Below are 13016 nucleotides of genomic sequence, written 5' to 3'. Positions count from 1 at the left end.
CCCCCACCGCCGCCCACCAATAAAAACTGTGTGTGGATCCAAAAACGTTTTACAACCTGTTTATTCTAATGTTTGTCAGACACATGACCTGGCAGGAACATTTTTGGGGTTAGTCAGACGCATGACCTGGCAGGCATGTTTTGAGGTTAATAATTTTTCACTCTAAATGTTTAGTTCGGCTGGAAGGAGTAATTTAGTAGTAGTGGGGGGGGGGGTCGAGTTGCTAGAGCATCCAACTCCAGTAGCAGTACAGGGTTATCTGTCTGTGAAATTAAAAGGACACCAGGCCCTTTTGAAAATCAACAGATTTTATTTCTTAGACGTTTGGGGTTTTTTTCTTGTTTGTGTTTGCTTGTTCGTTGCAGGTAGGGGGTTTAAGCTGTGTTAGAATGCATCTGAGAATCTTTAGAAACCGGTTGAGGCTCTAAGGACTCCGAAGGGAGTGATTCCAGGAGGTAACTGAATTTCAGCCTAGGCAGGGTAGACCTCTTTCCCGAGGACATGCCTGTGAATAACAGAAGGTATTTATATCCATGGCAAGGAGGTGTGTGTTAACCTTTTTCTTAGATTGAGCTTGTTCTTTGTTAAGGAAGGACAGTAGCTTAGTTTTACTTCCTGGATTATTATAGCAATAAAATAATAAGGCTCAGGATTTCTTTTTTAATTGTGGACTTTACGTATCTATGTAAAATGGGCATGTGTTAGATAGACGGCACCAGTATCTAGAGAAGTTCACGTCTGTATTTAAGGTACCATGAAGACTCCTACTAATTTCTTAGCCAGGTGTGGTGGCATGCACCTTTAACTCCAGTACTTGGGAGGCAGAGGCAGGTGGATCTCTGTGAATTTGAGGCCATAGTAAGTTCCAGGACAAAGAGAGACCTTGCTTCCCATCCCCTCTACCCCACATAAGCAAAAGTATTTGTTATGTGTTTAAGACAAGTCTTATTGAATCTATTTGTGGTATCCTTGCTAAGTAGTAGCCCATTTCTGTTTTGTTTCTGTATAAGATACGACACCTAATTTGTTTCTGTATAATATATAACACCTAATTGGGAGGCATAGTGAGAGAATAGGACCTACACATACTTCCAACAGACACACAGACAGGAAGGGGGAATATGGATAAATAATAAAGATGGCAAACTTCCAGCTTCTCCCTTATCCACCTAACTGGGACAAAGACCTGCTGAACTTTTTCTCCACCAGCAGGGCTGCCCTACCCCGTTTCCTTCTATCCTACCAAGGAAGATACTTTCAAGGCCAGGCCTGAACTTGTTTATCTGAAGCTGTGGGCCTATCAGCCACCTACATTCCACACTCCATCCCACTGTTTTGGGGGGTTTTGTTTTGTTTTGTCTAAACTGATCAATCTGAAAAAGAAGGATGGAAACAAATCCTAAGCTATTAAAATCATTTAAAACCCCCAGCGCTCTAAGGGTAAAATGGACTTTGATTTCTATATCCTCTTCAGGTTTCCAGGTTCTCACCAGAGGCAATCAGAGCAAATAAAGACTCAGAAGAGGTGAAAACAAGTATTTATTTAAGCAGAGGCAAAGAACAGAAAGATCCCTATCTGGAAGGACAGGGCTCCAAGGCTGACAGTGTCTGTGGACTCTGGATTAATCTTTTATAGAAGCCCCAGAGTCCTTTTGTCCTTTGGTTCCCCTCCCCCCTATATTCTGTCTCTGGCCCAGATAAATTGATCATTTTCCACTGCTGCAGTCTTTTCTGTGTTAATCCCAGGAACCCTCTCACCCAGTTTCCTAGTCTCCATCTTCAAGTCTTCCCCCAGTGTGGTAGTTTGAATAGAAATAGCCCTGGTAGACCATTCAAACAAAGGCTTGGTCACCAAGGAGTGGCACCGATAGGAGATGTGGCCTTGTTGGAATGGGTATGGTCTTGTTGGAGGAAGTATGTCAGTGGGGGTGGACTTTGAGGTTTTAAATGCTTAAGCCAGGCCTAGTGTCTCACTCTTCCTGTCACCTTCCAATCCAGAAATAGAACTCCCAGCTCCTCTCCATCACTGTGTCTGCCTATGTACTGCCATGCTTCCTGCCATGATGATAACAGACTAAACCTCTGAACTGTAAGCCGGCCCCAGTTAAATGCTTTCCTTTGTAAGAATTGCCATGATCATGGTGTCGCTTCACAGCAATAGAAATCCTAAGACATCAAGTATTGTCGTCTAACGTATCTCTTAAGGGAGTAGAAGGACAATTGTACTGCCTGGTTTTGTGTGTCAACTTGACACAAGCCAGAGTCATCAGAGAGGAAGGAAATTCAGTTGAGGAAATGCCTCCATGAGATCTAGCTATACAGCATTTTTCTCAATTAGTGATCAATGGGGGAGGACCCAGCCCATGGAAGGTGATGCCATCCCTAGGCTGGTGGTCCTGGGTTCTATAAGAAAGCAGGCTGAGAAAGTCAAGGGAGCAAGTCAGTAAGCAGCTCCACCTCTGCATCAGTTCCTGCCTCCAGGTTCCTGCCCTGCTTGAGTTCCTGTCCTAACTTCCTCCATTGATGAACTATGATCTGGAAGTCTAAGCTGAATAAAGCCTTTCTTTCCCAGCTTAGTTTTTGTTCATGGTGTTTCTTCACCACAGCAATAGAAAACCTAAGTAAGACAGTAGAGATGAAACTGTCCTAACTGCTTCTTTGCAGACAATGAGTAGCGGGGAGATGCTCTCCCTAGTTTACATATTGGTTGGAGAGGCTTCGGTTTTCCAGTCATAAGAGTTGGCTGGAATGCCTGTGTCAAAGTCTGAAACTGTTACATATCCTAGAAGACACAAATGTCTCAAGATTAAAATACAAGACTTAAGTAAGATGATTATGTGCATTAATCTCAGAAAGAGGGAGTGACAGGAGAGCATGACCATGTTTGTTTTCACAGTGTGCTTTTGGGGAATGTAATCTTCATTAAAAAGAAACAAAGCAAAACATATACTAGTGATTTGATATTAAGAATGTAGTGAGACACGAAGAATGATTTGAAGAAATAATCTTCGGGTAAGATAGATTAAAAGTGTTAGGTTGTAACCATTGAATATCAGCAATGACAAATTGATGATGATGATGATGATGATGATGATGATGATGATGACAAAAATAAAGAACAAAAAGCATGGCTGCAGTCACTAATAAATTTAAATAAAATGCTGCAGTAGTTTGAATGTAATTGGCCCCCATAAAGTCATAGGGAGTGTGACTATTAGGAGGTGTGGCTTTGCTAGGGGTGGGTATGGCCTTCTTAGAGGAAGTGTATCCCTGTGGGGGCTGACTTTGAATTTTCCTATGCTGGGATACCGCCCAGTGTCTTAGTTGATTTCCTGTAGCCTACAAGATGAAGGACTCTTGGCTACTTCTCCAGCACCATGTCTGCCTCCAAACCTCTGAAACCATAAGTGAGCCCCCCCCCCCCCCGAAATGTTTTCCTTATAAGAGTTGCCATGGTCATGGTGTCTCTCCACACAATCAAAACCCTAACTAACACAAATGATCTGATAGTTTTTGTCCCTGTACTGCTTTAAAGTTAGACTCAGTGAGGTAAGGTGGCTCACAGAGCAATGGCACTTGCCACTAAGTCTGACAATCTGAGTTTGATCCCTGGGACCCACATGGTGGGAAAAGAGACAGACTCCTACATATAGACACACTGACACATTCCTTCCCCAACCTACATCAAAATAAATAAAATGTAAAAACAATAATGAAGGTAACTTTTAAAATTCTCAGGACTGAGGGTAGGGGACTCTCAGAATTGATGTTTGGGAGACCTAAGACTATTTCTGTACTATTTACTCTAAATAAGAACTTTAGACATGGTATTACAAAACTGAATATCTTGATTATTTTACCACAATCAGTGGCAGTGTTGACAAAATCATGATGTAAGAGGTGCCCACCTGTTGTGGAATATTCCTTTACCCTTTATGAAGATACGTCACTGTGATTGGTTTAATAAAAAAGCTAAATAACCAATAGCTAAGCAGGATTTCCAGTAACTGAGGACACTGGGAAGAAGAAGGGTAGAAACACCAGGATGCAGAGCTAGCAGCATGGGAATTACAAAGTGAAGGTAGTGTAAAAACACATAGATTAAAAAATATGGGTTAAAGTTATAAGAGCTAGTTAGAGCCCGGCAGTGGTGGCACACACCTTTAATCCCAGCACTCGGAAGGCAGAGGCAGGCAGATTTCTGTGAGTTCGAGACCAGCCTGGTCTACAAGAGCTACTTCCAGGACAGTCTCCAAAGCCACAGAGAAACCCTGTCTCAAGAAAAAAAAAAAAAAAAGACTTCTGCCCCCATCCACTGGCCCAGGAAGTCCAGGGGCTATTTCTGGTTCCAGTTTGGCGGCCCTACTCAGAAACTTCTGACACCAGGGGTCTACTCACCTGATCCGAGCTCTGCACTGGGATCAGGCACAACTGGACACTCTGGAGGTCCCAGTGGCAGTTCTGCCTCCATCCACGAGAAGAGGACAGACATCAGAGTACTGGATCTGTTTGCATCTAGCAAAAGGGAACCCTGGTCCCACACCCACCAGGAGTGGAAGAGACTCCTGCTATACCCACCAGAAGAAAGGATGAGAAGAGGACAAGGTAAAAGCACATTCAACAACAGAGAAACCAATATGACACCACCGGAGACTAGGAACAATACGCCAGCAAGACCTCAACATCACAATGCAGATGAACCAGAAGAAAATGACCTTAAAAACATCTTCAGAAAAATGATAGAGGACCTCAAAGAGGACATGAGAAAATCCCTTAAAGAAATGGAAGAAAAAACAAACCAAAAAATACAAGATATCAACAAGTCTATCAAGGAAACAGTTCAAGACATAAAAACTGAAATACAGACAATAAAGAAAGCACAATCTGAGGGAATGCTGGAAATAGAAAAGCTGGGTAAACGATCAGGAACTATAGATGCAAGCATAACCAACAGAATACAAGAAATGGAAGAGAGAATCTCAGGGGTTGAATACACACTAGCAGAAATCGATTCATCAACCAAAGAAAATCTTAAGTCCAACAAATCACTAACACAAAATATCCAGGAAATATGGGATACCATGAAAAGACCAAACCTAAGAATAATAGGTATAGAAGAAGGTGAAGAAATCCACCTCAAAAGCTCAGAAAACATATTCAAGAAAATCATAGAAGAAAACTTTCCCAACCTAAAGAAAGACATGCCAATGAAAATACAAGAAGCATACAGAATACCAAATAGACTGAACCAAATAAAAAGGTCTCCTCACCACATAATAATCAAAACACCAAACATACAGAACAAAGAGAATATATTAAGAGCAGCAAAGGAAAAAGGTCAAGTAACTTATACAGGCAAACCTATCAGAATTACACCTGACTTTTCCATGGAAACTCTGAAAGCCAGAAGGTCCTGGATAGATATTCTACCTACACTAAGAGACCATGGATGCCAGCTGAGACTACTATAGCCAACAAAGCTTTCAATCAATATAGATAGAGAAAACAAGATGTTCCATGACAAAACCAGATTCAAACAATACATATCCACCAATCCAGCCCTACAGAAAGTTCTGGAAGGAAAACTGCAACCCAAGGATGTTAACTACAAACAGAAAAATATAGGCAACCGATAATCCCACTTTACCAACAGCCAAAAGGAAAAAGAGATAGACTCCCACATATAATTTCACCACTATCACCAAATCAAAAACAAACAAGAATGAACAATCAATGGTCATTAATATCCCTCAACATTAATGGTCTTAACTCACCTATAAAAAGACACAGATTAACAGAATGGATAAGAAGAAAGAATCCATCCTTCTGCTGCATACAAGAAACACACCTCAACTTCAAAGACAGACGGTACCTAAGAATTAAAGGTTGGGGAAAGATTTTCCAATCAAATGGACCCAAGAAACAAGCAGGGGTAGCAATCCTAATATCCAACAAATTGGACTTTAAACTAAAATCAATCAAAAGAGATAAAGGAGGTCACTTCCTACTCCTCACAGGAGAAATTCATCAGGATGAAGTCTCAATTCTGAACATTTAAGCCCCAAATACAAAGGCATCCAAGTTTGTAAAAGAAACATTACAAAAACTCAAATCACACATAAAACCGCACACACTTATAGTGGGAGACTTCAACACCCCACTCTCACCACTGGACAGGAACACCAGACAGAAACTTAACAAAGAAACAAAGGAACTAATAGAAGTTATGGTGCAATTGGACTTAACAGGTATCTGTAGAACATTCCATCCAAATACAAAACAATATACCTTCTCAGTGCCACATGGAACCTTCTCTAAAATCGACCACATACTTGGCAAAATAGCAAACCTCAACAGGTACAAAAAAATAACCTGCTGTATCTTATCAGAGCACCATGCATTAAAATTAGAATTCAACAACAACACGAATTACAGAAAACCTACAAACTCATGGAAATTAAGTGACACCCAATTGCACAATTCCTGGGTCGAGGAAGAAATAAAAAAAGAAATTAAAGATTTCCTAGAATTCAGTGAGAATGCAGACACACAACATATCAAAACCTGTGGGACACTTTGAAAGCAGTGCTAAGAGGAAAGTTCATAGCACTAAGTGCCCACATGAAGAAACAGGAGAATAATCACACTAGAGAATTATCAGCACAGCTGAAAGCTTTAGAACACAAAGAAGCCAATACACCCCAGAGGAGCAGACACCAGGAAATAATCAAATTGAGGGCTAAAATCAATAAGATGGAAACTAGGAGAACAATACAAAGAATCAATATAACAAAGAGTTGGTTCTCCAAGAAAATCAACAAGATAGACAAACCTTTATCCAAGCTTACCAAACAGCAGAGAGGGAACATGCAAATCAATAAAATCAGGAATGAAAAGGGGGACATAACAACAGACAAAGAGGAAATCCAGAGACTCATCAGGTTGTACTTTGAAAACCTATATTCTTCAAAATTCTAAAATCTAAAGGAAATGGACAATTTTCTGGACAGATTTCACTTACCAAAATTAAATCAAGAACAGACCTATAACCCCTAATGAAACAGAAGCAGTCATCAGAAGTCTCCCAACCAAAAAAAGTCCAGGTCCAGATGGCTTCAGTGCAGAATTCCACCAGAAATTCAAGGAACAGCTAATACCAATTCTTCTCAAAGTATTCCATACAATAGAAGCAGAAGGGTCATCGCCAAATTCTTTATGAGGCTTCAAAAACCTTGATACCCAAACCACACAAAAACACAACTAAGAAAGAGAACTACAGACCAATATCCCTCATGAATATTGACACAAAAATTCTCAATAAAATACTGACAAATCGAACCCAAGAAAACATCAGAGAAATCATCCACCATATAAACAGACCAAGGGGGAAAAAAAACCCACATGATCATCTCACTAGATGCCAAAAAATACCTGTCACAGGAAAACAGGAACATACCACAACATAATAAAAGCAATATACAGCAAGCCGATAGCCAACATCAGACTAAATGGAGAGAAACTCAATGCAATTTCTCTAAAATCAGGGACAAGACAAGGCTGGCCACTCTCTCCATACCTCTTCAATATTGTCCTTGAAGTTCTAGGTAGAGCAATAAGACAACAAAAGAAGATCAAGGGAATACAAATCAGAAAGGAAGAAGTCAAACTCTCACTCTTTGCAGATGATATGATAGTCTACATAAGTGACCCAAAAAACTCTACCAGGGAACTCCTACAGCTGATAAACACCTTCAGCAAAGTGTCGGGATACAAGATTCACTCAAAAACATCTGTAGCCCTACTATATACCGATGACACATTGGTAGAGAAAGATATCAGAGAAGCATCACCCTTTACAATTGCCACAAACAACATAAAATACCTTGGGATAACACTAACCAAAAAAGTGAAAGACCTGTACCATAAGAATTTTGAGTCTTTAAAGAAAGAAATTAAAGAAGACACCAGAAAATGGAAAGATCTCCCCTGCTCTTAGATAGATAGGATCAACATAGTAAAAATGGCAATCTTGCCAAAAACAATCTATAGATTCAATGCAATCCCCATCAAAATCCCAACACAATTCTTCACAGACCTGGAAAGAACAATTACCAACTTTATATGGAAAAACTAAAGTCCCATTATAGCAAAATCAACCCTGTACAATACAGGAACTTCTGGAGGCATCACCATCCCCGACTTCAAGCTCTATTACAGAGCTATAGTCCTGAAAACAGCTTGATATTGGCACAAAAATAGACAGGTAAACCAATGGAATAGAGCTGAAAACCCTGATATTAAGCCACACACCTACAAACACCTGATTTTTGACAAACAATCCAAATTTATACGATGAAACAAAGAGAACATCTTCAACAAATGGTGCTGGCATAATTGGATGCAAACATGTAGAAGACTGCAGATAGACCCAAGCCTATTGCCATGCACAAAACTTAAGTCAAAATGGATCAAAGACCTCAACATAAAACCAGCCACACTGAACCTATTAGAAGACAAAGTGGGAAATACCCTTTAATTAATTGGTACAGGAGACCGCTTCCTGAACATTACACCAGTAGCACAGACACTGAGATCAACAATTGATAAATGGGACCTCCTGAAACTGAGAAGCTTCTGTAAGGCAAAGGACACAGTCACCAAGACAAAACAGCATCCCACAGACTGGGAAAAGATATTCACCAACCCCACACCTGACAGAGGGCTGATCTCCAAAATATACAAAGAACTCAAGAAGCTAGTCTCCAATATACCAAACAATCCAATTAAAAAGTGGGGTACAGAACTAAATAGACAATTCTCAATAGAGGAATCTAAAATGGCTGAAATACACATAAGAAAGTGTTCAACATCCTTAGCCATCAGGGAAATGCAAATCAAAACAACTCTGAGATGCCATCTTACTCCTGTCAGAATGGCCAAAATCAAAAATTTGAACTTTGGACTTTTAAACATTGTTGAGACTGTGATAGAGTACAAAGACTTTTGAAGTCTCAAATGCTCAAGCCATGCCCAGTGTCTCTCTTCCTGCTGCCTGCTGATCCAGATGTAGACCTCTCAGTTACCTCCCCAGCACCATGTCTGCCTGCATGCTGCCATGCTACTTGTCCATGATAATGGACTGAACCTCTGAACTGTAAGCCATACCCAATTCAGTATTTTCCTTTATAAGAGTTGCATGGTCATGATGTCGCTTCACAGCAATAAAACCCAAACTAAAACACAGTTCCAGAGGGATAATAATCCATTGATAGTGGGACACAGGAAATAGGCAACAGGTGTCAGGGAAGCACCTAACATCTTACATTTCCAATCACAAACTGGAAGCAATAACACACTGAGAATGGCTAAAGACTTTTGAAATCTCTAAGCTCACCCCTCAGGATCTCTGTTACGATAAATCTTTCTGTCAACAGCTGCTCGAGCCCGACTGCCACGTGTGTGCCTTACGCCAGCCACCCGCCTGAGTTAGGGCCCCAATGAATACACAGAAAGACTTGTATTAGGTTCAAAGCTGCTTGGCCAATGACTAGGATTCTCATCTGCTAGCTCAGTCTTAATTATCATAAATCTATATATTTTATAAGACTTATCTTATCGGACGCCTTATTGGTGTCCCTCCTTGCCAGTGGCCCACATCCCGCCGCTGGAGGAAGGGGAAAAGAGAGAACTTCCTGTTTCTCCTTGCTCAAATATGAGTCTCCTTGCTATGTCACTTCCAGCCTGGATCACCACTTCTCTACTACATTTCCCAGAATCCTCTTTAACTCCTAGTCCTGTCTAACTTGCTGTTTCATTGGCCAAACAGAACTTTATTAAACAATCAATAAGATAAACATACGCAGAAGTACTTACCCCATCAGATCTCTCAGCATTTTCCTCGATATCTGACTCTGGGTTTTTATTACTTAGACCAATTAAGAACTCCTTTTTACATCCATCTGCTTGACAAGTGATTACAAAATTTAAGTAGGGCCACAGCATATTGGAAAGCAATTCCGTTTTCTTTCTGTAGATTCTTGCTCTCCTCACCTTCATAGCTGATATGGGCTGCAGGCTGACAAGCCCCATCCCCTTTATGAACCTTCAACCTCCCACCAGACAGGAATCACAGACAGCTTTACTACAAAGCATGTACAATGGACTACTCATCAGTCATGTGATATACATATATATAACCTCTCCCTTCCTCTTAAATGTATAAGAAATGTGCCCCATTGGCTTTTTTCTTTTTCAAGGAGCCTTCGACATTGTCTTGTCTGTTTATGGAATGAAGAATGCTTTTAATAAATCTCTTACTCAAATAACAATATGTCTCAATGTTCCCGCATTGGGCCTCCACTAGAAACCATTCACAAGCGCACAGCAGAACCTCACAGGTTGATGGGTAAATTAGCCCTCTTAATGTAGTCATAGCATTGCAGGTGGCCTTTCAAGATTTGTTATTATTTTATGTGCTTGAGTGTTCTGCCTGCATGTAAGTGCATCACATACTTCCAGAAGCCAGAAGAGGGCATCTGATCCCCGGAACTGGAGTCACAGACTGTGGTGAGCCACCATGGGGGTACTGGGATCTGAGCCAGGTTCTGTGGAAGTACAACCAATACTAACTGGTGAGCCCTCTCTCCAGCCCAGCAGGTGTACCTATAGGTCAGATCTTCCCCAGTGAACACTTCATCTATGTTCAGTGTGGTATATTAATTGTACCTCAGTTGGGGGGAGGGTAGAAATATTTGGTAATGATTATAAATCTGCCTTTGACTAGCAGTTTGCAACTGTGGTCTCAAGTCGCTAACTGGTGTAACCAATATTATGCAAACTAATCCTAAAAGTGGCAACTTATATGTCTCACATGTTGCCAGTTTGTCCCTTTGCATAAAAACAATCATGGCTTGCTTTCATGGATGGACCAGTGAGTCCTTTCCTTCATTTCAAAAAACCATGAAAGATAACTGTCTGGGCTTTGTGGGGAGTCAGGGAACAAATCTTGGAGCATTTGCTGGTATAGCTAGTCACTGGGGTTGACCCTCAGTTGTGCAAGTGAAATTATTTTCTAAATGGTAATGATTTGTAAATGTGTCAGTTCTGTGCAGCACATACACCTGGAAGTGAGAAGGAAAAAGTAGGCTAATCACTTGGGTTTGCAACTCTAGGCTGTATTTAACAAAATGAACACTGTGTTCTTCAATCCTACATTGTAGGGAGCCGTCCCTGCATTCTCCATTACAAGATGGCGCCTGCATCTGGCAGGCACTGAATGTAAAGTTAATGCGCGCAGGCGCTGGGTAACTTTCCATTCCTTGATCTCTGCCTCTTCCGTGGCGTCATATGGTCCTATGAGCTGCAGCCAATCATAGGGTGACACGTCCCAGGCGGCGGTTGCCAGCCTTTATTAGGGGACGGGATTCTTGGCTCGGGGTCTCCGCTTTTGTAAGCTTATGCTCTTCCTCTCAAGAGGCATTAAAGCTTTACTGCAGAAGGATCCGAGTGTCCTGTGTCGTTCTTGCCGGCAAGACAATCGCTCGGGACACTACATTCCTAGAAAGAGCGCTGGAAACTGACCACATTGCTCTTTTCAAGCCTCTCCTACTCTATTCTCTGGAGGCAAGGAATGCCTGCCCAACATCTGCTTCACACACTGCAAATACAACTGGCACAATACCAGCCAAGCACTGAGGACAAAATAATCCTCCTGTCCTGGTTAGGTTTTGTTTGTTTTATTTTTGTTCGCTTTGCTGTTTGTTTTTGTTTTGTCTTGTTTTGTGTGGTTTTTTGTCCACTTGATACAATCTATCATCAGCCTATATACATCTCTGGGAAGAGGAACCCTCAACTGAAGAATTGCCTCCATAAAATTAGCCTATGGCCTGGCTATGTCTGTAAGAGACTCTTGACTAACAATCAGTGTGGAAGGGCCCAGGATAGTGTGGGCAACACATCCCTAAGCACGTGGATCTGGGCTGTATAACAAAGCTAGCTAAGCATGAGCCAGAGGGTAGACCAGTAAGCAGCACTTCTCCATGGTCTCTACTTCAGTTCCTGCCCTGACTTCCTTCAATGATGGATGCTGACCTGGAAATAAGATGAAGTAAAGCCTTTTATCCATTAAGTTGCTTTGGGTTTTGATGTTTGTCACAGGAACAGAAAGCAAACACCTCTGATACCCTGACCTACTCTTTATCTGTCTCTATTCCCTTCCTTCAAGATGACTAGAACAATCATGCCACAACTTCAACATTATTCTTCTACAATGATGTATTTTCCTAACATATGTCATATATGCTATTATTTCTTGCATGCTAGTATTGTGGAATATTAGTTGAAGATAGTTACATTCGTTTATGCTGTGGAATTTTTGTTTAGTGATGCAAAGATGTGTTGCATTTGTTTAACTCTGTAAAGCTGTGTTACTTTGCCTGCCTAAAACACCTGACTGATCTAATAAAGAGCTGAACAGCCAATAGCTAGGCAGGAAAGGGGTAGGTGGGGCTGGCATGCAGAGAGAATAGATAGGAGAAGAAAAAGAGAGGGACCAGTGAGAAAAGGAGACAGAGAGGAGGATGCCACGGGCCTGGCCACCCAGCCACACAGCCAGTCATGGAGTAAGAAAGAAACAAAGATATATAGAATAAAGAAAGGTAAAAAGCCCAGAGGCAAAATGTAGTTAAAGAGAAATGGGATAATTTAAGTTCAGTTAGAAAAGCTGACTGGAAACAATCAAAGCAATCAAAGGTAAGGCTGGGCATTAATAATAAGTCTCCATGTGTTTATTTGGGAACTGGGTGTCACCCCCTTCCAAAAAAAAATGTTCTTCTCACTTTTTACCAAAGGTGTAGAGTGTGCAATAAATCGTAACTCCGGTTTTTACCACTGGTCATGCAACAGTCCTCTCTCATTTCTTACTTGTATATACTTGTATATACTCACCACACCCCATTCACATCCCCATTCTAAGCAACAATTACAACACAGCTGCAATAGGAATATGGATAATCTGC

The sequence above is a fragment of the Cricetulus griseus genome, chromosome 5, assembly GCF_003668045.3.
Source record: "Cricetulus griseus strain 17A/GY chromosome 5, alternate assembly CriGri-PICRH-1.0, whole genome shotgun sequence".
NCBI lineage: Eukaryota > Metazoa > Chordata > Mammalia > Rodentia > Cricetidae > Cricetulus > Cricetulus griseus.
This window is presented reverse-complemented; position numbering follows the sequence as displayed.